Source organism: Bos javanicus, unplaced genomic scaffold (assembly GCF_032452875.1).
Source record: "Bos javanicus breed banteng unplaced genomic scaffold, ARS-OSU_banteng_1.0 tig00000391_1, whole genome shotgun sequence".
Lineage (NCBI taxonomy): Eukaryota > Metazoa > Chordata > Mammalia > Artiodactyla > Bovidae > Bos > Bos javanicus.
The window spans coordinates 812,379-837,439 of NW_026893628.1; the positions used below are offsets into that span (position 1 = coordinate 812,379).

Sequence of the window (25,061 nt, forward strand, 5' to 3'; positions counted from 1 at the left end):
GTGGACCCTAATCCAATCTGACTTGTGTCCATATAATAAGAGGCCCAGGTGGCACTAGTGGTAAAGAACCCGCTTGCCAATGCAGGAGACATAAGAGATGTGGGTTCGATCCCTGGGTCTGGAAGATCACCTTGGAGGAGGGCATGGCAACCCACTCAAGTATTCCTGCCTGGAGAATCCCATGGACAGAGGAGCCTGGGGGGCTACAGTCCATGGGGTGCCAAAGAGTCGGACATGACTGAGCAACTTAGCATATACACAGTAAGAGAAGATTAGGACATCGACAAGCAGAGAAGGAAGACAGTCTGTGGGCAAGGCAGCTGTCTGCAAGCCAGAGAGAGAGGCCTCAAAAGAAACCAACCCTGCCCACATCTTAATCTTGGACTTCCCAGCCTCCAGAAAATAAATGTCTGTTGTTTTTAAGCCACTCATCAATTGTGGTGGTGGCTTAGTCACTCAGTCGTGTCCAACTCTTTGTGACCCTGTGGGCTGTAGCCCACCAGGCTCCTCTGTCCATGGGATTTCCCAGGCAAGAATACTGGAGTGGGTTTCCATTTCCTTCTCCAGGGCATCTTCCTAACCCAGGGATCAAACCCAAGTCTCCTGCATTGCATGCTGTTTCTTTACCTCTGAGACATCAGGGAAGCCCACTTATCAATGGTACTTTTGTTACAGCAGCCTAAACGGACTAAGGTTTTGTTACAGCAGCCCCAGCAAACTATGACACCATGGTCAATCGTCCCATCACTAAACCACTTGTGGAGCCCTGGGGATGTGCTGGTTATATCCTTCTCGGACCTGGTCTCACACAGCCAACCTCACCAAGGACACTTATCATATGTCCCTTTATCCACTCCACGGTATCTATCATCACATTCCTAAGTTTATAAATATGTCAACGTTTGTGTTGTGAATACCTGTTCCTGAAATACTGCAGGACTTACTTTCACAATAAGGTTCCTAAGCTGTTTCTAAGCGAGGAGCCAAGTGACATCCAAGTCTCTGTGTGGAGCATCTTGTCGTTTTAGGAAAAATCTTTTCACATTTTTTACATCAGCTGCTGCTGGAAGGCCTGGGGTGATGACTGAAGTCCAGAGAGCTTTTGGAGATGCTGTGTGAGAGTTTTTGCTGCTGCTTCAGTGGCTGGGAGACCCAGTGGCTGGTGAGGAAGCTGAGCAAGGTGAGCTGGAACATGTAGGGAGGCCCTGGGTTCTGCATTTAAGGAGATCTAGGGAGGAAAAAAAGATACCGCTACAGTGAGAGTTGTTAGAACAGCAGAAAAAGCTATCTAATTCAACTTATTGAAGGAATATAAAGGGCTTCCCTAGTGGCTCAGTGGTAAAGGATCCACCTGCCAAGCAGGAGATGTGGGTTTAATTCCTGGGTTGGGAAAATCCCTGGGAGAAAGGAATGGCATTGCACTCCAGTATTCTTGCCCGGAGAAATCCATGGACAGAGAGGAGGGTTGGCCAAAGGCGGACACAACCTAGTTACTGACCAATGACAAAGTAGTGTAAAACAATTTTATAAAATCATAGGATGGGATGGGATTTATTGAGATGTCCCAGTTTTACCACCTTCCCCCTCATTCACCCCTCAAGTATTGAGTTACTCCTAATAAATACATTTCTTTGTCTCCAAAGCACTTTCACAACCATATTTCATTTGAGCCTCAAGGAAATTGTGTGAGGTAGATAGGGAGGTATTAATGTCTCCATTTTACAAATAAATGAAACTGAAGAGCAGGTAGTTGAAATGCCAGCATTCAAGGAGCTAAAAAGTGTTAGAGCTGGGCCTGGAGACTCGTGATCCTCAGACCAGGTGGGTATTGATAGAGTTCCCATCGTTTACCCTCCCTGCTAATCTGGGCATGTGCACTAAAGACTGATGTCACACGTGGACATTCCATCCAAAACTCACAGCGAGGAAGGACTTCTCAACATCTAGCCGTGAGCAGAAAAGGCAGAGGAAGGGAGAGAGTGAGAGAAAGACCTAATACGCGCTGAGTTTACAGGGAGCAGGAAGGGGCACATGCACTCTTATCTCAGCCCCGACTGGGCAGAGCAACACAGGAGAGCAAGCAGATGTACAGAGGCTGAGTCTCTCCGAACACGGTCCCCCTCCCGTCTCCATATTCAGCTGGCAGGCCCCAGGAGTCAGGTCATCCGTTACCTCCCTCTAATGCTCTGATGGATATGTTTGCAACGCACAGGGTTTCCATTAATCTAGGGAAAGTCCTACTTTAGGCTTTCACTGAATCTGAAATTGCTTCAGCCATGACTGCTGTCTCCAGTGAACTGGGTCCCTCTCCTTCCACAGAGATGCCCCACACAGGCTGCTCTTGCCTGCACCCTCCACCTGCCTCTCTCTCTTTATATATATCTTTAAATTGGAGGGTAATTGCCTTACAATGGTGTGGTGCTCTCTGCCATACATCAATATTAATCAGTCATAATGATATATATGTATATATCCCCTTACCCTCTTGAGCCTCCCTCGCCCCGCATTCCACCTCTTTAGGTCATCACAGAGCTCCAGGTTGGGCTCCCTGTGCTATATAGCAGCCTCCCACAAGTTATGAGCATACATGGGGCTTCCTTGGTGGTGCAAATGGTAAAGAATCTGCCTGCAATGAAGGAGACTCAGGTTTGATCCCTGGATTGGGAAGATCTCCTGGAGATGGGAATGGCAACCCACTCCAGTATTTTTGCCTGGGAAATCCCATGGACAGGGGAGCCTGGCGGGCTGCAGTCCATGGGCTCTCAAAGAGTCAGACACATCTGAGTGACTTTGAGAGTGAGTGAGTGTATATACATCAATGCTACCTTCTCAATTTGTCCTAGCCTCTCCTTCCCCCGCCATGTCCACAAGTCCATCCCCTACATCTGCATCTCCATTTCTTCTCTGTAAATAGGTTCATCAGTACTGTTTTCCTAGATTCTGTATATATGTGTGGTGCATGCATGCTGAGTCACTTTGGTTGTGACTTTGGTCATATAGACCCCATAGACTGTAGCCTGCCATAATGCATATCATACATGCATTAATATACAATATTTGTTTTGCTCTTTCTGACTTTCTCACCTGCTCTCTTTACTCCTTCTCTACATCTATCCTTGGAGGCCCACCTTCTCCAAGAAGCTTGAGTGTTTCAACCCTCAGGGATTTTTGTCTCAGCTGCATTCCTGAAGCCATTATCATACAGACCCCCAAACTCAGCACTGAACATATGCTCTTCAGGACTAGTTCTCTGATGAGATGTCAGCCCCTGGAGAATCAAGCTGGAATCCCACATCCTACTGAATCTATGCTCCTGCTAGTAGATCCATGCATGTTAGCTGTGACTTTTCTGGGAAAGAGTAGGCAAAACTAGGGTTAAACACAGCCAGTCATTGGAATCCAAGAGGAAAGGGGGAAGGAGTGGGAATTAATTGTCTTCCCGTGTTGGAAGTTTTCACTGTTGTTTCAAGATCCGCGTACAGTAGCATATTCATGTTGCTCTAGGATTAGCACAAGGTAAAAGAACAAACAGAAGCCTTCCTTTGTGCTATTTTAGGAACAAGGAAAATAAAATAATACCTTCCAAATGGAGGAACAGCCTAGCTTTCTGTGACACAAGAATGGGCTCATAACACCTCGGCTGTAACTGTTTCAAATGGAATCCTATTACAGTGCAGAGGATATTTATCAGTGTATTTGAGGAACCCTTTCTCCTAAGTCCCCCCAGGGGGAGATCCACAGGCCCAGGCAGGCTCCTCTCAAACTCTCCTATTCCACCCTGGCAGGTCCCAGGGACTCCCCCGCCCCACCACCTCTCCTCTTGGTAATTGTCACCACCACCCCAAGCTATCAAGTTTCTCACCCCTTCCTGAGGGGCTCTGGAAACTGGTCTCTTTATGCCCACCTGTTGGACTGCACCTCACAGGCCTACAAAGCCTATATTTGCCCAGCTTCAAGACTGACGAAAGCCTGGATTGAGCAACAGAGGGCTTCCCCGGTGGCTCAGCGGTGAAGAATCCATTAGCAATGCAGGAGACCCAGGAGATGGGGGTTCGATCCCTGCACCAGGAAGATCCCCTGGAGAAGGGAATGGAAAACCCACTCCAGTGTTCTTGACCAGAGAATCCCATGAACAGAGGGACCTGCCGGGCTACAGCCCATAAAGTTGCAAAGAGTCAGGCCTGACTGAAGTGCCTTAGCATGCACACATGGATCAGGCAACAGAGACTTCAGTGGTTTGACAGATGGGGAGCTTCTGTGTCTGAAGCAAAGTCCTGGAGCAACCTCCCACCCTGTGCAGCATACACCTTCAGGACGTGGCAGCAGTCTTTGCTCCTGGTAGAGGGAGAGATTGCCAGTTACAGGGGAGTTGATGTCAGATGGGCTCATCAATTACCAGGGAAACCAACAGAAGGGCACACACCTCACCGTCCCTTTGATAAGAACAATCACTAGCTGGCACCCAAGGCAAGTATGTAGGAAGGCCAGAGTAAGTGTAAATGAAGCAGGCACTGGTCGGTCAAGGGACAGACAGAGAGCAAGGGAACAGCCATCTTGAGTGGTCTAGTCAGCCACCACCATTCCTGGTTGTCCCTGAAAAAAAGCTTCCAAACCCTCATTTTAAGACTTAAATGCCCATGATGACAAGAGGAAAGACAAAATATGGGGAATTACATGCGTGTGTGTGTGTGTGTGTGTCCAGTGGCTAAGCTGTGTCTGACTCTTTGCAACCCTGTGGATTGTAGCCTGCCAGGCTCCTCTGTCCATGGAACTTTCCAGACAAGAATACTGGAGTGGGTTGTCATTTCCTCCTCTAGGGGATCTTCCTGACCCAGGGATCAAACCTGTATCTCCTGCATTGGTAGGTGGATTTTTTACCACTTGAGCCCCCTGGAAGCCTGAGGAAATATACAGAGTACAAATCTAACAGTCTTGAGTTTGGTCCAGAGCATCTGATGATCTGGTTGAAATAACTGGAAATTTCCTTTATGTCAACATTGGGTGTTGTAAGCAGATAGGGGAGGGGGTCCCTGGAGAAAGATAATCAAGCTTGACCTCATTTTGGTCCAAGAGATTTTGTGATCTAAACCTGGCCACAATGCTTGCCCTTAAACAGGTCTCAGTAATTAATGATCTTAAGGGGAGAAAGGACTGCAGGCACGAAGGGAAAGCAGTCAAGAAACAATGGGTGTAGGGTTCCCTTGGTGGTCCAGTGGCTAAGACTCCGAGCTCCCAATGCAAAGGGGCTGGGGTTCCATCCCTGGTCAGGAAACTAGATCCTGCATGCCACAACTAAGAGTTTGCACGCCCCAACTAAAGATCCTGCATGCTGTATGATGTGGCCATTGAAAAAGATTGGTCCACATTAAAAAATATATACCTTAAAAAAATTTTTAATAGAGAAATAGAGGTGAGCAAGAAATAATCAACACAGCAACAGGCCTGTTTTTGTTCTTCATTTGTCTTTAGCTCTGGGGTAAAATCATCAGTTGTGGGGGGAAGGCTAAGCAGAAAATTCTAGCCAGGGTTTTGGAATTTAAGTCCAAGATTATATATATATATATATAATATACCATACCATTCAGCCTCCCAAATAGGTGGTATAATGTCGGGTTGTGCCGCCAAATGTGCACAGAACATAGAATTCCTATGGTTCTTTGTTAGTAGGGACTATGAATTTACATTTCAAAGCATCCATGTCTGAACAAACTGGCTTCTAATGTAGTTTGCTGTAAAAAGCCAAACTATTTAGTACAAAGGGTTATACTCATGCACATACATATAGACTACATATGCACATGTGTATATTTTTTAAGAATTTTTTTGATGTGGACCATTTTTAAAGTTGTTTATTGAATTTGTTACAATATTGCTTCTGTTTTTCATTTTGGTTTTTGAGCAGTGAGGCATGTGGGATCTTAGTCCCCCCATCAGGGATTGAACCTGCAGCCCCTGCATTGGAAGGCACAGTCTTAACCACGGCACCACCAGGGAAGTCCCTTTTGTTTAACTCTTAAGTAAAAACAAGAAGCCATTTGGCCACAGTCTAAATAGTCAGGGAAAGAAATAAGTAGAATTACTCCTGTTGGAAATGCCACATTAATTTATTATGCATAGCATGATCAAACAAGAGGCCACAAGACAGAACAAGCAGACTATGCTCTTTCAGAGGTAAAAGAGAAATGCAAAGATGCTAAGTCGTGGTCCTTCCTGAGAATTAAATTTGCCCCCAGGATTCTTAGCAATTAGGTCTTTTCATCTTGGAGGTATCAGAGGCAAAGGAGGGCGCACAGCACCAAATCCATGGCACAGAGTTCAACACACAGTATTCTACCTGGGGACGTGGAATCAAAAACCCAGCACTGAGAAGGAGTCATGCACAGACACAAGATTTATGGAGGCCATGCAGGGAAAGAAAATATATGGGTTACATATCATACCACTCTGGATGCAACCATTTTTCACACAGCAGAAACTGAGAGAGAAGATAAGGGAGAAAGACACAGAAAAGTGGGGAGGGGCTTTCCCTGGTGGTCCAGTGGTTAAAAATCTGCCTTCCAATGCAGGAGACGAGGGTTTGATCCCTGGTGGGGGAACTAAGATGCCACAAGCCACAGGGCAATTAAGTTTGCAAGTCACAACTACTGAGCTCGGGAGCCACATCTAGAGAGAAGCCCGCACCCCACAATGAAAGATCCCACATGCTGCAATTGAGACCCACCAAGGTGATGGAAAGCTGGAATCAAGATTGCCAGGAGAAATATCAATAACCTCAGATATGCAGATGACACCACCCTTATGGCAGAAAGTGAAGAGGTACTCAAAAGTCTCTTGATGAAAGAGAAAGAGGAGAGTGAAAAAGTTGGCTTAAAGCTCAACATTCAGAAAACTAAGATCATTGCATCTGGTCCCATCACTTCATGGGAAATAGATGGGGAAACAGTGGAAACAGTGTCAGACTTTATTTTTTTAGGGTCCAGAATCACTGAAGATGGTGACTGCAGCCATGAAATTAAAAGACGCTTACTCTTTGGAAGAAAAGTTATGACGAAACTAGATAGCATATTGAAAAGCAGAGACATTACTTTGCCAACAAAGGTCTGTCTAGTCAAGGCTATGGTTTTTCCAGTGGTCATGTATGGATGTGAGAGTTGGACTGTGAAGAAAGCTGAGCACCAAAGAATTGATGCTTTTGAACTGTGCTGTTGGAGAAGAATCCTGAGAGTCCCTTGGACTGCAAGGAGATCCAACCAGTCCATTCTAAAGGAGATCAGTCCTGGGATTTCTTTGGAACGAATGATGCTAAAGCTGAAACTCCAGTACTTTGGCCACCTCATGTGAAGAGTTGACTCATTGGGCAAGACTCTGATGCTGGGAGGGATTAGGGGCAGGAGGAAAAGGGGACAACAGAATGAGATGGCTGGATGGCATCACTGACTCGATGGATGTGAGTTTGAGTGAACTCCGGGAGTTGGTGATGGACAGGGAGGCCTGGCGTGCTGCGATTCATGGGGCCGCAAAGAGTCAGACACAACTGAGCGACTGAACTGAAGTGAACTGAACTGAACTGAAAGGCGATGGCACCCCACTCCAGTACTCTTGCCTGGAAAATCCCATGGGTAGAGGAGCCTGGTGGGCTGCAGTCCATGGGGTCCCAAAGAGTCAGACACGTCTGAGCGACTTCACTTTCAATTTTCACTTTCATGCATTGGAGAAGGAAATGGCAACCCACCCCAGTGTTCTTGCCTGGAGAATCCCAGGGACAAGGGGACCTGGTGGGCTGCCATCTATGGGTTCGCACAGAGTCGGACATGACTGAAGCAACTTAGCAGCAGCAGCAGCAGCAGCATAGCCATAAATATAATTTAAAATATTAAAAAAAAAGAAAAGTGGGGCAAGTAAAGGTAAAATCAAGAAAGAGAAGGATGGAGCCTCCTCCTGGCCACCTGGCTGACCCCTCGTCAGCAACTCAGCAGCCACTCAACATCAGCACTCTCTCAGTATCCCTGCTGTCTCCATGGTGATTTAATGTGATTCTGATGGATGTGACTAGTTCGTGAACGCTTCCTGGAGCTGGGCACTGTTGGTGCTAACTCCATTTTCCAGATGAGAAAACAGTGCTTCCGAGATTGTTAACAACTTGTCCCAAATCACCGAGTTGCTAAAATTGTGGGATCAGGCCATTGAACCTAGGCTGTTTCAGGCCCAAACGTGTGCTCTTGGTGAGCAACGTAGAAAATAAGATGGTGTTTAGTGGAGGAGAACATGAACATGTATTGAGTACTTAATATATACCTGGCATGTGATCCTCACAACAGTCCTGCAAGGGAGGTATCATTCCCATTTCATAGATGAAGAAATTGAGGCTCAGTGCTCACTTTGGCAGCACATATACTTAAATTGGAATGATACAAAGAAGATTAGCATGGCCCCTGCTCAAGGATGACATGCAAATTGGTGAAGCATTTCATGTTTTTATGGCAGAAACCATCACAACATTGTAAAGTGATTTTCCTGCAATTAAAAAATAAAGTTAAAAAAGTATGAATAAAACAGGGAAATGTCTTTAAAAGTTGAGGCTCAGAGAGGTTATGTAACTTATCTAAAGTTGCACTGCAAAGCCCCGGTCTGGGGCACTTCACCTCCTCTGTGTCTATGCTGAGAGTTTTGTACTTTCTCTCTGAAATAAATCCTGTTTGCTTGCTACCATGAAAAAGAAAAAGGCCAGGTCTCTCAGACTGCAAAGCCCATATTCTATTTGTTAAAAATATATATTGTTGTTTTGCTCCTAAATTTTATTTATTTATCATTATTTATTTGGCTTCTTCAGGTCTTCACTGTGGCATGTGGAATCTAGTTTCCTGACCAGGGATCAAACCCAGGCTCCCTACATTGGGACTAGTGTCTTAGCCACTGGACCACCAGGGAAGTCCTTCATATTCATTCTTATTCTTTCTTCCAGATAGAATTCGCAGGCATTTCACAGATTGAACTAAGTAATTAAAAATCTCTCCTTTAGATATTTTTAGTTCTGCATATCCAAACCAAACACCTAGTGTATTTGTCAGAATTTGAAAGAAGTCTATTAAAGACTGCTTGCAAGTAAACCACTGTGTAAACTATGTTTTATAAGTCCTTCTGTTTTAATTATTTAGGTTTTCTAAAGTTTGAAGGAAAAAAAAGGAGACAGAAACCAGTTTTTAATGATTTGGAATTAGGATTCATGAATACACCGGATTCTTTCTTGGTACTGGGGGAAAGCAGAGAGTAAATGTGGTAGGGAACTATGAGGGTCCAGAGATTCAGACTTGAGCCTGGAATAGACATTAAAGAGGTATTTCAGGGACTTCCCTGGTGGTCCAGTGGCTAAGACTCTGTGCTCCCAATGCAGTGGGTGTGGGCTCGATCCCTGGTCAGGGAACTAGATCCCACATGGACAAGGAAGATTGATCTTATGTGCTGCAACTAAGACCTGGTGCAGTGAAATAAATACTCAATAAATTAAATATTTAAAAGAAATCTCAATTATTTAAAAAAAAATGCAATTCTAATTTATTTTAGAAACAGCTTGAGTGTCTGCTAGTCAACAGTAGAGCTAAGGCCAGAACCTGGGGTTTCCCAATTCTTAAACCATTGTTTTTTCTTAGACATGAACCATGAATTGCTTTAGAGAATACTCCTTTCTCCTCCTCTCTTAATCCAGATTGGGGGGGGGGGCAGGGAAAGTGAGAAAGCTTAAAGACTATTAAAAAACAATTGGGACATTAAGAATCAAGTTATCCTGGAAGGAGGTCAAGACAGTAACCACAGAGGCTGGAGTTAAGGGGAGGAGAACCAGGCAAGATAAGGTCTTAATCTAAAGCAATTAGAGTAAGCAGGCAAGCTTTTGTTACTGTTACTTTTGAACGCTGTGAACAGAAAGCTTTTTGAAATCCTTGGCTAAATCAAAACCTGGAAAGTGAGGACTTCTAACCTTTGAGAAAAAAAAAGCTGAGCGTGAGACAAAAAGGTATTTGTTTTTATACTTAACTTGGTAGGGAAAAGGAAAGAAAAAACAAGATGTCAGTTCAGCTGGGTCCCAATTCCAGCCCTGGGAAGCCCAAAGCCAACCCCTCTTGGTTTTATTTTTAAGAATAGCATTTTTCCCTCCCTTGGCCAAGTTCAGTGTGTAGGATGTTAGTTCCCTTACCAAGGATCAAACCTTCACCCCCTGAAAGCGTGAAGTCTTAACCACTGGATTGCCAGGGAAGTTCTACCCTCCCCACCTTGGTTTTGTAAATAGTCCTGAAGGGCTTTCTTGGTTTCTAGACTACTGAGATCTTGCTTCCGTGTGTAAATTGAGTCCAATTTCCTAAAGAGATGGAAGTCAGGCTTTACATCCCAGTAATAGGGAAGAAATTTGATTGGGAATGGCTGGGTTACCATCTAACACTGACATGTCATTTTCCCCTGACCAGGCTCAGCTTCCATCCATCCAGCTGGCTTTTCTTTCATGGTCTTATTTCTTTCCTTTCTGCCCTCTGCCCCTACTCCCCTCTCCTTGCAGGAGCAGAAACAAGAAACTCTTCCTCTAATCTCCAGCCTGGCAGGTTTTCCCTCCCCTGGAGTCCAGGTGCCTGTAGCATTAGCTCCTCAGTGGCTTTCCCCCAAGGAGACAGCTCCCTCCTTCCTCTTCCCAAAAAGGAATCATGGGGCCAGCTGTTAAGATTTCAAACAATTATTTTTTTCACGTCTTTACTCAACATGGGAAAATCTCTGAAGTTTAAGGTGGCACCTGGCTGTCCTGTAGTGCTTGTATTTTTTTCAAGGCTTTGTTCTGTCTGGAATTTTATTATAATAACTAATGATGGGATTTCTTTAATGGTCCAGTGGTTAAGATTCTGAGCTTCCAATGCAGGGGGGTCACAGGTTCAATCCATGGTCAGGAAATTAAGATCCCACATGCCACATGGTGTGGCCAAAAAGCAAAACAAACAAACAACCACTACAACAAAAAACTAATGGGAATGAACATACCTTGGTGTTTACATAATTTTAATAAATCAACTTCAAAATGATAAAACATTAGTAATCAAATAGAGATTCACTCAGTCATATCCAACTCTTTGGGACCCCACAGACTGTAGCCCGCGAGGCTCCTCTGTCCATAGGATTTTCCCAGGCAAGAATATTGGAATGGGTTGTCATTTCCTCTCCCAGGGGAATCTTCGCGACCCAGGGATCAAACCCATGTCTCCAGTATTGGCAGGTGGATTCTTTACCACTGAGCCACATGGGAAGGCTAGCTTCTATCAATGATTCACACCAAAAGGTGGTTCAATGAAGCAGCTATGATGAGGCAGTACTAGAATTCAAAGGGGAATCAGGTACCCTTGAAACTCAAACCTAATAATAGTAGAAAACATCACCCACTCACAGCAATATACACAGATTTGAAACTGTTTCTTTGAGAATGTTTCTGTTTGGGGGGATAATTCTCTTATTTGAAGGCTCTAAGTAATGACAGGCAGAGAAGATGCCTCACTGACCTGATAGCCATGCCCTGGAGAGACAGCTGAGAGAGGGGTCCCCAACCTCCGGGATCTAATACCTGATGATCTGAGGTGGAGCTGATGTAATAATAATAGAAATAAAGTACACAATAAATGTAATGCACTTGAATCATCCGGAAACCATCCCCACTTCTCCAATTCATGGGGAAAATCTCCTTTCATAAAACTGGTCCCTGGTGCCAAAAAGTTTAGGGATATTCAAAGGAATGTTCTTTGTCCTTCACACCCACACTCACCTCACAAAACTTTAACCTCCCCTAGCGTCACACGCCTCTTCCCACTTTGAGGAGCAGGGTGCACACCAGTGTTCAGGCCTCAGGTCCTCCCTGGGCTCTGGTAAGCTGTCCTTCTCATCCTGGCTCTGTAAGGCGCTCCCCTAAGTTTTTCCTGCTCCTCTGTTTCTCTAGTTCCTCCTGAATCTTCCTAGATAAACCCGTCTAAACGATGCAAGAACTTTCTATCTAATGAATCTGTGATTTTCTCCACTTTAATCACACCTGGGCTGTGTCTACCACACTCTCTCCACAGCTGCACTTGTCGTTTCTGTTTCGTTTTCAGCTTTCTATTTTACACTGGAGTACAGCCGATTAACAATGTTGTGATGGCTTCAGGTGGACAGCAAAGGGACTCAGACGTATGTATTCATGTGTCCATTCTCCCCCAAACCCCTCTCCTATCCAGGCTGCCACATAACATTAAGCAGAGTTCCCTGTGCTGTACAGTAGGTCCTTCATTATCCATTTTATTGTCAGATTTTATTTACTCCTTACTTTCTTTATGTCCCCTAAATGAATTTCCTCAAAACCCAGTTCCTCTCCTCTCAGGCCCCATAGCTAGTATTTCATTTTCACAATCACCTTGCCTCATGTAGGGGTGTGGTGGGCATGCGGGGGAGGGGGTGGCAAACTGGTGCAGTGGAGGGAGGGGACATAAGCCACCTGCAGTCTGCGGCCTGAACAGCCACAAGGCTCCCCCAGTGGCAGAGTGGTACAGACTCTGCCTGCCAAGGCAGGAGATGCAGTAGACTCGGGTTCGATCCCTGGGTCTGAAAGATCACCTGGAGTAGGAAATGGCAACCCACTGCAGTATTCTTGCCTGGAAAATTCCATGGAAAGGAGGAGCCTGGCAGGCTACAGTCCATGGGGTTGCAAAGAGTCAGACAAGACTGAGCATGCACGCATATCATAGACACCAATGTTGAGTCAAGCACCCCAGCTCACTTTTGGAGGGTTTAATTATGCCTTAATGCTCCTTATCATAATTAAGCAGAAATAGTGATTCTAATTAGCATATTTACAGAAACCACACAAGTATGCTTCCCTGGTGGCTCAGATGGTAAAGAACCCACCTGCAATGCAGGAGACCCAGGTTCAATCCCTTGGTCAGAAGATCCCCTGGAGGAGGAAATGGCAACCCACTCCAGTATTCTTGCCTGGAGAATTCAATGGACAGAGAAGCCCAGCAGGCTACAGTCCACAGGGTCCCAAAGAGTCAGACATGACTGAGCAAATAACACACACAAGTAGGTCCATATAATCGCACACTTCACCTACTCGTAGCTTAATGGTGTTCCATCCGTGTTTACTTTGCCCTGGTTTCCCTTTCAGCTTGAATGAGCACAACTTTTGAAGTCTTTAATTTATGACTGTTTTAACTTAAGCAAGCCCTGCTAGAGGGTGACAGATGGTAAATGTCAAAAACCCAGAGAGAGGGCTTCTGTTTAGCCTTTGATTTTTGTTTTGTTTTTTAAGCCAGAGAAATGTCCGACTGTGCTCATAGTTTGTTGGAGAAGGCAATGGCAACCCACTCCAGTGTTCTTGCCTGGAGAACCCCAGGGACAGGGGAGCCTGGTAGGCTGCTGTCTATAGGGTCGCACAGAGTCAGACATGACTGAAGAGACTTAGCAGCAGCAGCAGCAGAAGGAGAAAATTATTTCTGTTCTCAAAACACTATAATAATAACAAAAGTAAAACAAAGAACATGGACTTCCCTGGTGGTCTAGTGATTAAGAATCTGCCTGCCAATGCAGGGGATGCTGGGTCAATCCCTGGTCCAGGAAGATTCCATATGCCCGTGTGCCACAACCACTGAGCCAGAGCTCTAGAGTCTGTGCTCTTCAACAAGAGAAGCCATCTCAATAAGAATCCTGAGCACGGAAGGTAAAGAATAGCCCCTGTTCACTGCAACTACAGAATGCCCAAGGGCAGTAACGAAGACCCTATGTAACCAAAAATGAGTAAATAAATAAATCCTTCAAAAAAATCATCATCACCATGATGGCACTGATAATGGTGGCAGTGATTATAGCAGCCACCAACCCAGAGGTACTTGTATGTGCCAGGCACTGTCTCAGGAAGTATTCCTACCTTATTATTTTTTGAGGGGGGGTTATACAGTGAGGCATGTGGGATCTTAGTTCCCCCTACCGGGATCGAACCTGCACCACTTACATTGGAAGCACAGAGTCTTAACCATTGGACCACCAGGAAAGTCCCGTTCCGACATTACTTTATTTAACCTTCATAATAACTTTAAAAGGTAATCGAAACTGCTTCCATTTTACAGAAGAGAAAACTGAAGGTAAGATAAACTGATAAATTTTTCCACTACTACTGTGAAGACATAAGCAGTAAGACCCAGGGTCAGAATTTGAATCCAGGACTCTCCAGCTTCAGGCCACACAGTGAGCTTCTCTATCCTGTGTCGCCACCTCTCCTGCCATATCATTATACAGTTATTCCACAACTGCAGTTAGTTTGTTCATAACAATATACGTTCTTAAAAACAGTACCCTGTTCTACCTATCTAAAACACAGAAACAATTTCCATTATGTAGGGGTAAACTACAGATTTTATCAATTATCAAAACTTCAGCCATTCCTAAAGAATTGGGAAATGAAAGTCTTTTTTTTTTTTTTTGGAAAGTCTATTTTTTTTTCTTTTCTTTTCTTTTTAAACTTTACATAATTGTATTAGTTTTATGGAAAGTCTATTTTTTAATTGCCCAAAATGAAAGTCTTGTTTTTTTGTATGTAAAATTTGTAAGGGTTTTTATGTGGTTGTAGCCTAAGGGAAGAGATACTGCTACGTTCAGAAGCCATTAAAGGTTTAATTTTTTTTTTCCTTAAGAGAGTAGGGAAGCTTTGCTCAGTAAATTGGTTTGCTTAAATTGTTTGTGAAAATGTAAAAATTCCCCAAGTTCTTCCAAGCAGAATCAGTTAGTTTCTTATCCTTGTTTCAACTGCTCTTTCTTTGTGCATGTTTCTCTTACAGGATAGTACTTCGTATTCAGTGTGGTAACTATCTGTTTGTGTCCTGGGCCATAGACTAGACTCCCAGAAAGTGGGGTTAAGACCATTGTACCCTTAGCAGCTAGCACATAACAGTATTTAATACATATTTACTGATTTAGTGAGTGATTGTAAGTAGTAGAGTAAGAAGACATTTTACTTTTATGTAATCGATGGCTCATTACAAGATTAGTGTTCAGTGTTTTGTGTGAATCCTGGCAACCCACTCCAGTACTCTTGCCTGGAGAATCCCCATGGTCAGAGGAGCCTGGTGAGCTACAGGCCATGGGGCTGAAAAGAGTTGGACACGACTCAGCAACTAAGCACAGCACAGTGCGGATCTCACTTAAAATGGACAGTCAAGGAATTCCCTGGTGGTCCAGTGGTGAGGACTCCACACTTTCACTGCCGAGAGCAGGAGTTCAATCCCTGGTCAGGGAACTAAAAGCCCAAGTCACATGGGGTGGCCAAAAAATAAAATAAATAAAATAAGATGGACATTCATTTCATTTTTTCTGAGTTTATATTGAATGAAATCTATTTTTGCTGGAAGAGGTCTTGTCTAACGCCACTGGTAATAAAGAATACATGATAATAAAAAAGCATTTTCAGGGGAGAAAATTTGGGCATGAATGCTCGTAACTATATACATAAATAAACATCATTAATTCTGAAAAGTACAAAATATTTGACCCATTAACAGAATAGATAATAATGAAAACTGATGACTTTTCTGTTAAGTAAACAAAAACTTTGTTCCCTTTACCCAAAGCCATTTGAGATTTTTTAAATGGCAAATGATGAAAAAAAAATTAAATGCTTTTGTTTGCATATATTGAAATAACCAAACATCTTTTGTCTTTTATTCTGTGAATTACATGGACTGATTTTTTAATATTATGCCAACCTTACTCTCCTTGGATACATCCCACTTGGTCATCATGTATTATTCCTTTTTTATATCTTACCAGGTTTAATTTGCAATTTTTTCTTTAATAGAAAAACTGAAATTTACTATAACAAACTACTCCCTAAAGAAATGAAATACTAAGCAACAATGTGGCAACTTTCTTGTATCAGAACTATTCATCATCTTAAAATATGTGTGTGTTAGTTGCTTGCCGAGGTCCAGCCCTGGCTGATCCAGGGAGTTCAAAGCGGGGACGGTGTCGGCGAGGATAAGGATACAATAGCTTCAATTAGATATTAATCAGAGATGTAAAGAGTAACAGAATGAGGATAGCTCAGTAGGAAAATTCAGTGGAGAAAAGAGGCTGAGTAGCTTGGTTTATGCGGGAGACCAATAAAACTTCAAGACGAGAAGCTTGCACCACTTACGTAGGCCACAGGCATTCTTCCGTTCTCCCAAAGGAGAGGAGACACTGAGGCCTCCCCGGTCGGATCTTAGAAGCCTAGGCATAATTAGTAAGCATGGCGGGTTCTGAGCTCCATATGGAGACTCAGCCAGAGTTTGAGAGAGAGAGCGACATGGGGAGACCAGTATTTCGAGAAACTGATCCCAATTCTCTATTTTCCAGGGTCTGTTTTTATACACTGAGGTGTTATACAAAAGTCATACAAAAGACTTTTATCAAAGTCAGGTGCTTCATACAAATGTACACAGAGGTCTTAGGGGTGTTACATCATCTTCTGGCCAGGGGGTCTGCTGACAATTTATGACCCTCTCCTTGTGACAGTGGTCAGTCAACCAGGACACTTATTTCTCCAGGGGTGATTATTCTTCAAAAAGACTCCACCTTCCGAAGGTACCAGATAAAGTTACATTCCTATAGGGTGAGGGTGTAGTGGGTTTTAATTAAGGAAAGAATTTACTTAGCCTAAGGTCTAAGGTGATTAATATCAAAGGTTAATACTTATTTCTTCTATATATTCATTAATGTGTGTAAGGGCAGGGAATGTGGAGACTTAGCGACAAACATTGGCTCAACAAACGAAAAACCCTTCACCAATACAATTTCTAATCAGCCCACTATACTTATACTAATGGTTTTCTAACTTTTCTAGGGAACCTGTTTTTAGAAGGTTTAAAGCATCTTGTGCCTCTCACGGTTGGGAAGCTTTGAGCAATCACATGTGGCCCGACAAGCCTGTCAGGCAGGCTAGAGAACCTTCAGAGGAGTTTGTAGGTTAAAACACCCTTGTCGCACGCAGGAGTTTTTGTTAACTGGAGCTCTAAGTTAACTCCTTCTCCAAACGAGGTGGTGGGGGACAGCCCCCAATAAAGTCAGAGGTGTAGGTGAGAGTACAAAGTAGTAAAGTAGGCAGGCTCTGGTTATGAGGGTAGATGCTCGAGGATTTCCAGGGGGACTCCTGGGGCTCGATCCCGCCTTTGCGTATGTCGAGCCTCCTTCCTCATGACCTTTGCCACGGCTGGAGTGCCTCACGCTGGCCTCCAACAGTTGCTCAATCATGTCCGACTCTTTATGATCCTGCAGACTGTATCCCACCAAGCTCCTCCAACCATGGGGATTCTCCAGGCAAGAATACTGGAGTGGGTGGCCATTCTCTTCTCCAGGGGATCCTCCCAACCCAGGGATCAAACCTGCATCTCCTGCATTTCAGGTGGATTCCTTACCGTCTGAGCCACCAGGGAAGTGCATAAATGGTTTCTGGGAAAAGAGTTATTGTTGAAGACCAAGTATTAAAATCAGTATTACATACAATACTCAAAACCTTTTTTCATTCTACAACCTGGTTGATCACTTTTCTCTCCTCTGTCCCAGAACAGCCCACGCATCAGCTATTGAAGCCTTTCCCTGGCTATGAGTGATGTTGAATGAGAGTTAAGGAAAGCCTTGTGATAAAAGGAGTCATAGCTATTGTAATTTTTAAAATAACTCTTCCACCACTGCACTTTACATTTTTCTTTTTAAAAGAAATTCTCATGAAGAACAGCCATCATTGAAATCAGAAAGACTGCTTTTATCATTGTAATTATAACAATATTAATTATTCAGTTTATTACTATATTAAATGTAGAGGGTTTCTACTTCAAGTAAACACAATAAAATGAAACGTAAATCAGCATGTTAAGAGCCAACTATTCATCTTTCAAAAGGATTCTCCAATTCAAAAAGGACTCACTGCAGCTTTTCTATAAATAAAAAAAAAATCCCCGTGGTTTTAAAAATAATTTTAAAATTGTAATTTACACATAATTTTCAGGAACTCTTCTATTATACAACACAATGCACAACTGTGCATGTATATAGATCATGCCATAAAGAAAAAGCTCATACAAATTTCCCATAAGTTATCTAATTAACTGTGACTATAAGAATGAACATAAACTTTGGTTGCAATGCATAGAAAACCACTAGAAAAATTTATGCTCATACTGTTTACTGTTTACAATTCTATGTAAGGACTTTACATTGCTAGTTTCTAAAGTGAAAAGAACTTTAATATGCCCATTATGCCATTTCCTAATTACTAATTTTTTGCAAACTTTTCTTTATTAATGATAGAAACATAAACATTCAGTTTGCCTGGTAGAATCACAGAAAATTTGAATTAGTTAAGTAAAATTTGATGACCCATAGGTAATAAATACTGCACATTACCCACAGAATCCCAGTGTCAGAATTGTGTACTGTAGGCATCAGAGACACAGAAATCCAGGAATCTGGAGAGAATGAGGAGCTCCAAGTCATAACCTGGTGGAACTGTGGTTTGTGAGTGTCAGATTACTTTCAACTAACATGCATATCTTGAAAAGAGCTGTTAAGTTCTTAGAACAAGGGAATTTTGAAGTCATGGTATATTTCTTTTGAAACAATGGCCTTCTCCAACTTAGTTCTAGAATTCCTAAGTAGCTGATGTTAGTAATTCTTCTTTTCCCAAATTTACCTTGGGCTTGGTAACATGGAGTTCTTTCACCATTTGAATATAATGCTTCTTCCATACACCCTGCTCATAGGGAGTTGGGGAGACATTGATATACCAGTTAAACCGTAAACATTTTAGCATCCAGAGGTGATCCAGTTCAGTTAAATTCTTCCAATGCCAGCTCACCTGGAGAAACAATGTTAAAAAACTATTCAGGTTACATGTCCACTTTCTCTAGGTTTTGAGCCGTCACCCTGGTACTGAGAGAACTTCTTTATTTTTTTTCTGGAGTGGGTTGCCATGCCCTCCTCCAAGGGATCTTCCTGACCCAGGGATCGAACCCACTTCTCTGCACTGCAGGCAGGTTCTTTACCACTGAGCCACTGGGGAAGTGGATTCATGGATTCATTCATGAATGAATCAGAGCAAACATGATTTTAACTTGATAAACCAGGCCTGGAATTCATGAGTAGTTTCTTTTTGGTCCTTTTTTTCCAAATCACAACCAAGTTACCTCTTACCTGAAGTGCTTCCTAACAAGGCAGGAAGATTTTTTTTTAATTGGAGGATAATTACAACATTATGATGGTTTTGCCATACATTGGCCATAGGTATACATGTGTCCCCTCCAACCTGAACACCACTTCCACCTCCCTCCCCATCCCATCCCTCCAGGTTCTCACAGAGCACTGGCTTTAGGTACCCCTTTTTCTTTTCTTTTCTTTTTTTAAATGTTAATTCAGACAGAATCCAAGTCAACTAATATTTATTGAGCACCTATTAACCATCCTCGTCACAACCTGAAGGGTAGTATAATTAATATTCTCCCCTTGCAAATGGGGAAACTAAGCTTCAGATAAGACTTTGGAACTTCCTAAAGATCTCTGGCTATGCCAAAGCCTTTGACTGTGTGGATCACAACAAACTGTGGAAAATTCTGAAAGAGATGGGAATACCAGACCACCTGACCTGCCTCTTGAGAAACCTGTATGCAGGTCAGGAAGCAACAGTTAGAACTGGACATGGAAAAACAGACTGGTTCCAAATAGGAAAAGGAGTACATCAAGGCTGTATATTGTCACCCAGCTTATTAACTTATATGCAGAGTACATCATGAGAAATGCTGGGCTGGAGAAAGCACAAGCTGGAATCAAGATTGCTGGGAGAAATATCAATGACCTCAGATATACAGGTGACACCACCCTTACGGCAGAAAGTCAAGAAGAACTAAAGAGCCTCTTGATGAAAGAGGAGAGTGAAAAAGTTGGCTTAAAGCTCAACATTCAGAAAACTAAGATCATGGCATCCGGTCCCATCACTTCATGGCAAAATAGATGGAGAAACAGTGGCTGACTATTTTTCTGGGCTCCAAAATCACTGCAGATGATGATTGAAGCCATGAAATTAAAAGATGCTTACTCCTTCGAAGGAAAGTTATGACCAACTTAGACAGCATATAAAAAAGAAGAGACGTTACTTTGCCAACAAAGGTCCGTCTAGCCAAGGCTATGGTTTCTCCAGTAGTCATGTATGGATGTGAGAGTTGGACTATAAAGAAAGCTGAGCGCCAAAGAATTGATGCTTTTGAACTGTGGTGTTCGAGAAGACTCTTAAAAGTGCCTTGGACAGCAAGGAGATCCAACCAGTCCATCCTAAAGGAGATCAGTCCTGGGTGTTTATTGGAGGGACAGATGTTGAAGCTGAAACTCCATTACTTTGGCCACCTGAAGCGAAGAGCTGACTCATTTGAAAAGACCCTGATGTTGGGAAAGAATGAAGGCAGGAGGAGAAGGGGACAACAGAGGATGAGATGGTTGGAGGGCATCACCAACTCAATGGACGCGAGTTTGGGTAAACTCCGGGAGTTGGTGATGGACAGGGAGGCCTGGCGTGCTGCGATTCATGGGGTCACAAAGAGTCAGACACGACTGAGTGACTGAACTGAATTGAACTGAAGGATCTCTGGGAGTCTGCATATGAACGTTGTATGAAGGCTACAGAAACTCCAGTTGGCACATTGCTTATTTTTTCATGATATGCTTCTGTTTTCCCTCCATGCTTATGATTTACCTAAATATATAAAGGGAACACAATGACTAATACTATATTGATGTGTCCTAAATAGCCTTTAAGATTCAATGAAGCATTAAGTATTTGTCCTGGGGAATTCCCTGGTGGTCTAGTGGCTAAGATTCTATGCTTTCAGTGCAGGGGGCCAGGGTTTGATCCCTAGTTAGGGAACTGGATTCTACGTGCTGCAACTGACACCTGGTGCAGCCAAATTAATACATTTTTAAAAAAGTATTCTGTACATTCCATTTTCATAGCATTATGGTCAATCCTACATATCCAGAAAATGGTGGAGGTGACCCTATTATGTGTAGTAGTTTTTAAAATAATTTATTCCAGGTTTTAAATAAGTCTTAGTAGAAACTAAAGTCAAGTCCATATATAAAGTTCAGACTAGGCATTCCATATCTCTTAACATGAATTGCAGAGATGGTAACTAGTCTTCACATTCATTTCATCTTTGGAAAACTGGCCTCTTTTTCAAGGTTAACTCAATAATAAATAATGTTTGAGTGCCCCCAAAAGGAGCAGAACACTCTGTAATGGAACTCACTACCCATCCATCTGTTTATCTATCTGTCCGTCTTCCTCCCTCCTTCCATCCATTGTGTACGGAGTTTCAAAGTTACCCAAACTCACGTCCACTGAGTTGGTGATGCCATCCAACCATCTCATCCTCTGTTGTCCCCTTCTCCTCCTGCCTTCATTCTTTCCCAACATCAGGGTCTTTTCAAATGAGTCAGCTCTTTGCATCCGGTGGCCAGTGTGTTATGTCCAGGATTATTTTATGAGCTGAAGATAAGACATGTAGGGGAGAGGGAAGCAGAGGTGGGGCACAAATAGGAGAAACAGTAGGTTCAGGATCTAGATGGAGGAAAAGGCTTAGAGGATCTTACACAACACTGCAGGCAGAAACAGAGATCACAACCACTTTGTGCAACCCAGAATGAAACTGCACTGCCCTTAATCCTCATATGGTTAGTTAATTCAATCAAGATGTGGGGTGTGGGAGGGAGGGGATGGGGAGAAAGTTTTTCTCAACTCTCATTCTTTTCCTCTTTTGACTTAGATCGGGTTTAGACCTGGGTAGTTAAGTTGGGGTTTCCCCCTGCACTGGGGATAGATAAAATTTTGCTTTGTTTTTGATTTTTGCTGCTTTTTGTTTGTTTAAAACTAAACAGGAATGAGGAAAGTTGAGGGTGGGGAAGCTCTTTCAAAACTGTAAGACAACCGCCACCACATTTTCAAACAGCCCAAAGCTCATCTTGGTGCAATGACTTTATTGTTTACTTTAAATCTAGCTAAAGAACAATTGCCTCACAGTCAGTTCTGGGAAATAAAATAAAATGTTGAAATCTACCAAGATTGACATATGGTACACATAGATGATAAGATTATCTATTTCGTATCACATCTCCCTGGAATGATAACATTCTCATTGTGAAAAACATGGAAAATTCTGAGAAACCTGAAGAAAAACAATACCCAGAACCCTGTCAATCAGAGATGACCAAACATTATCAACAAGCTGGTAGAGTTATTTTCCTTTCTGTTTTTCAGGTATATATGAAAGCGAAATTGGGAAACTGCATGCAATTTAAAATCATGCTTTCTTCATTTTACACATAATAAGCATCTCTGTTCTTCCAAAACATGTTTTCTAATGACTGCCTAATAATTCTTTATATGGCAGAATGATACTCTATTACTGGGCATTTAAAACACTATTTTTTTAAAAAAACAAATTGTTTCAATTTTAGAATAATATGTGTACATCAATACTAAATTCAAAGATACCAAGGGGCACACTGTAAAAAAAATAAAAAAAAAAAAAAAAAAGCCTCTCTCATCCTTGTCATGTAGCCACTCATTTCCCTCTGTGAATGTAACCATTGTTACTGGCTTCTTGTGTGCCATTCCAGAAGAGCAACAAATATGGATACATTCTTTTATTCTTCCAAAGTGGTAGGATAATTCTGCACCTTTGTTGTTTTATTGATGATATATTGAGGAGATAGTTGCAACCAGTCTGCTATTAGCAGACATTTCCATTGTTTCCAACCTTTTGCTACTACAAACAATGATGCAATATTCTTATATAGACATACATTTTGCATGTGTTGAAGTATACCCATCAGACAAATTCCAAGAAGTGAAACTACTGGCCAAAGGTAATCTTGTTTTTTTTAATTAAAAAGATTTTTAAAGTTTTTAGCCATGTCTCATGGCTTGCAGGATCTCAGTTCCCCGACCAGGGATCAAACTCACACCCTTGGTAGTGAAAGCCACTGGATCGCCAGGGAATGTCCAGGAATCTTTATTTAAAAATTGGGTACTACCAAATTGCTCTCCTTGGTGTTTGCATCAATTTATCTATGAAGGTGCAACATATGAAGGTGCTTGTTTCCCCACACCCCTAACAATATAAAATGTTATCATTAAAAAAGAAACTCAATCCATCTGAGTCACAAACGATGGCATGAAAATGAGGCTAAGCATTTTATCTATTTTCGAAACATCTGCTTTTCTTTCTGTGAACTACTTGCTCACTTCCTTTGCTCATTTTTCTGCTAGGCTTTGCTTTTTTTTTTTTTTTTTCTTCTTAATGTAGATTTATAGTCGTTCTGTAAAAAATAAGAAAATTACCCCTTTGCTGGCAATATGTTTTTCCCCGGATTATTTTAATTTTGGGGGGCCACACTGCAGCAGCTTGTGGGTTCATAGTCTCTCGGCCAGGGGCTGAACCTGAGCCCTAATCAGTGAAAGCACTGAGTCCTAACCACTCCCAGGGAGCTCCCTCCTGTTTACTGTCTGTATTTATTTACAGTTTTCTTCTCGATGGAGAAAATTTTAACTTTTATAATCACAATTTAAAATCTTGCTTTCTTTATTTATAAAGCATATATAATATATATACAAAATATATAAAATAAATAAAGATTTTAAGTTATACATTTTCTTTTGAGGCTCTGAATATTATAGATTACTCACAAAGTCTTCCTTCCCTATATTTCCTTTAATTACACTTTTTTCCCCTTTAGTCATGCCTGGTGGCTTACAGGATCTTAGTTCCCCAAACAGGGATTGAACTTCTGCCCTCAGCAGTGAAAGAGCAGAGACTTAACCACTGGACCAGGGAATTCCCTCCTTTGAGTAGGGAATGGTTTTCCATAATTTCATATCAATCTTTTATCCTTCTAGAATTTTTTTCCAGATACTGCCCAATTGTCCCAGCACCAATTATTAAATACGTCATCTATCTTACTGCATTCATTTTCTTAATTTTTTTTCATTTTCTTAATTTTAAAAACTAAAGTTACCCTGTGAATGCACAGTAACAGGGAATTTCTGGTCTTTCTAGACTATGAAAAGAAATCAACAAAATGACTATCAATTTTATATCTTAAAAAATATACTTGAATACATCGTGAAATTATTTGCAAGAACATAATGGTCAGATGCTTTTCCAACCTGTGAGGACATTTGCCCACTCTGAACTCCTTTAGTCTCACATGCTTCTGTATTTATCACATTAGCACCTTATTTCATGCTTTTCTATTTATGAATGGCCTGCACTCTACACTCTTAAGTTTTACTATGGTCCTCTGCTGTGCAATATAAGGCTATTCTGATGATGAACCATTATATACATGTGTATATATTTCCCCAACTGGCTAATACTATTTTACGGACACTTAGCAATGGCTTACTTTTTCTCCCCTTTGAGCACTAAGTGCACAGCCAGACACAAAGAGATGGGGCCAATCCAAACTGTGCAAATGAAATGCGGTGAGCATCTTGTCGGTGCTCGGTTTTGTATGCGTGCTTTCTTTTTTCCCTCAAGGTTCAGTGTTTTCTAGGCTGTCTTTACAAAACACTGAACCCTGCTTCTTTATATGTGCCTGTGCACAGTGACAAAGGCTTTGGGGGTCCAGGAAAGAAAAGATGTATAAAGATAACACCTTTGGGAGCTTGGTCATAAAATCCAGAGCTTCTGCTGGAATTTTCTCCTGAAGCTTTCAACAGCAGAACTTTTGCTGTGACAGGGAGCAGCGTTCTAACAGGACTGTCAGGATTCTTCTCCTCTGAGTGTCCATCCATTTGTCAAACTGGAAAAAAAAAAAGCAAAGCAAAGCAAAAAAAAAAAAAAAAAGCTCCAGGTTTAGTCTGACACCAGAGACACATTATGAAAGAGATAAAGAACTGCATAGAAAGTGAGTTTAGTAACTTATTCTTAACGAATTGCATGCATTTCTTTCCCTAACAAGTACACCCCATGTTTTTCCACCTACCTGTTCTT

General features: G+C 42.2%; 1 long non-coding RNA gene and 1 other non-coding gene across 4 annotated transcripts in view; one reads left to right on the forward strand and one right to left on the reverse strand.

The window, feature by feature from the left end:
* Nucleotides 1–999: 999 nt before the first annotated feature.
* LOC133243948 (uncharacterized) overlaps nt 1,000–25,061 on the reverse strand; it is a 39,282-nt gene continuing 15,220 nt past the window's right edge. The window contains exons 2-4 of one of the 3 annotated variants that reach the window (XR_009735228.1): nt 24,724–24,870; nt 18,713–21,553; nt 1,000–1,228 (exon numbers count right to left, since the gene is read on the reverse strand). This is a non-coding gene — a long non-coding RNA (uncharacterized LOC133243948). The other 2 variants (XR_009735227.1, XR_009735226.1) reach the window with 2 other exon arrangements.
* Nucleotides 8,371–8,477, forward strand: LOC133243952 (U6 spliceosomal RNA). Its single transcript, XR_009735229.1, has one exon. It is a non-coding gene; the product is annotated as a U6 spliceosomal RNA (small nuclear RNA).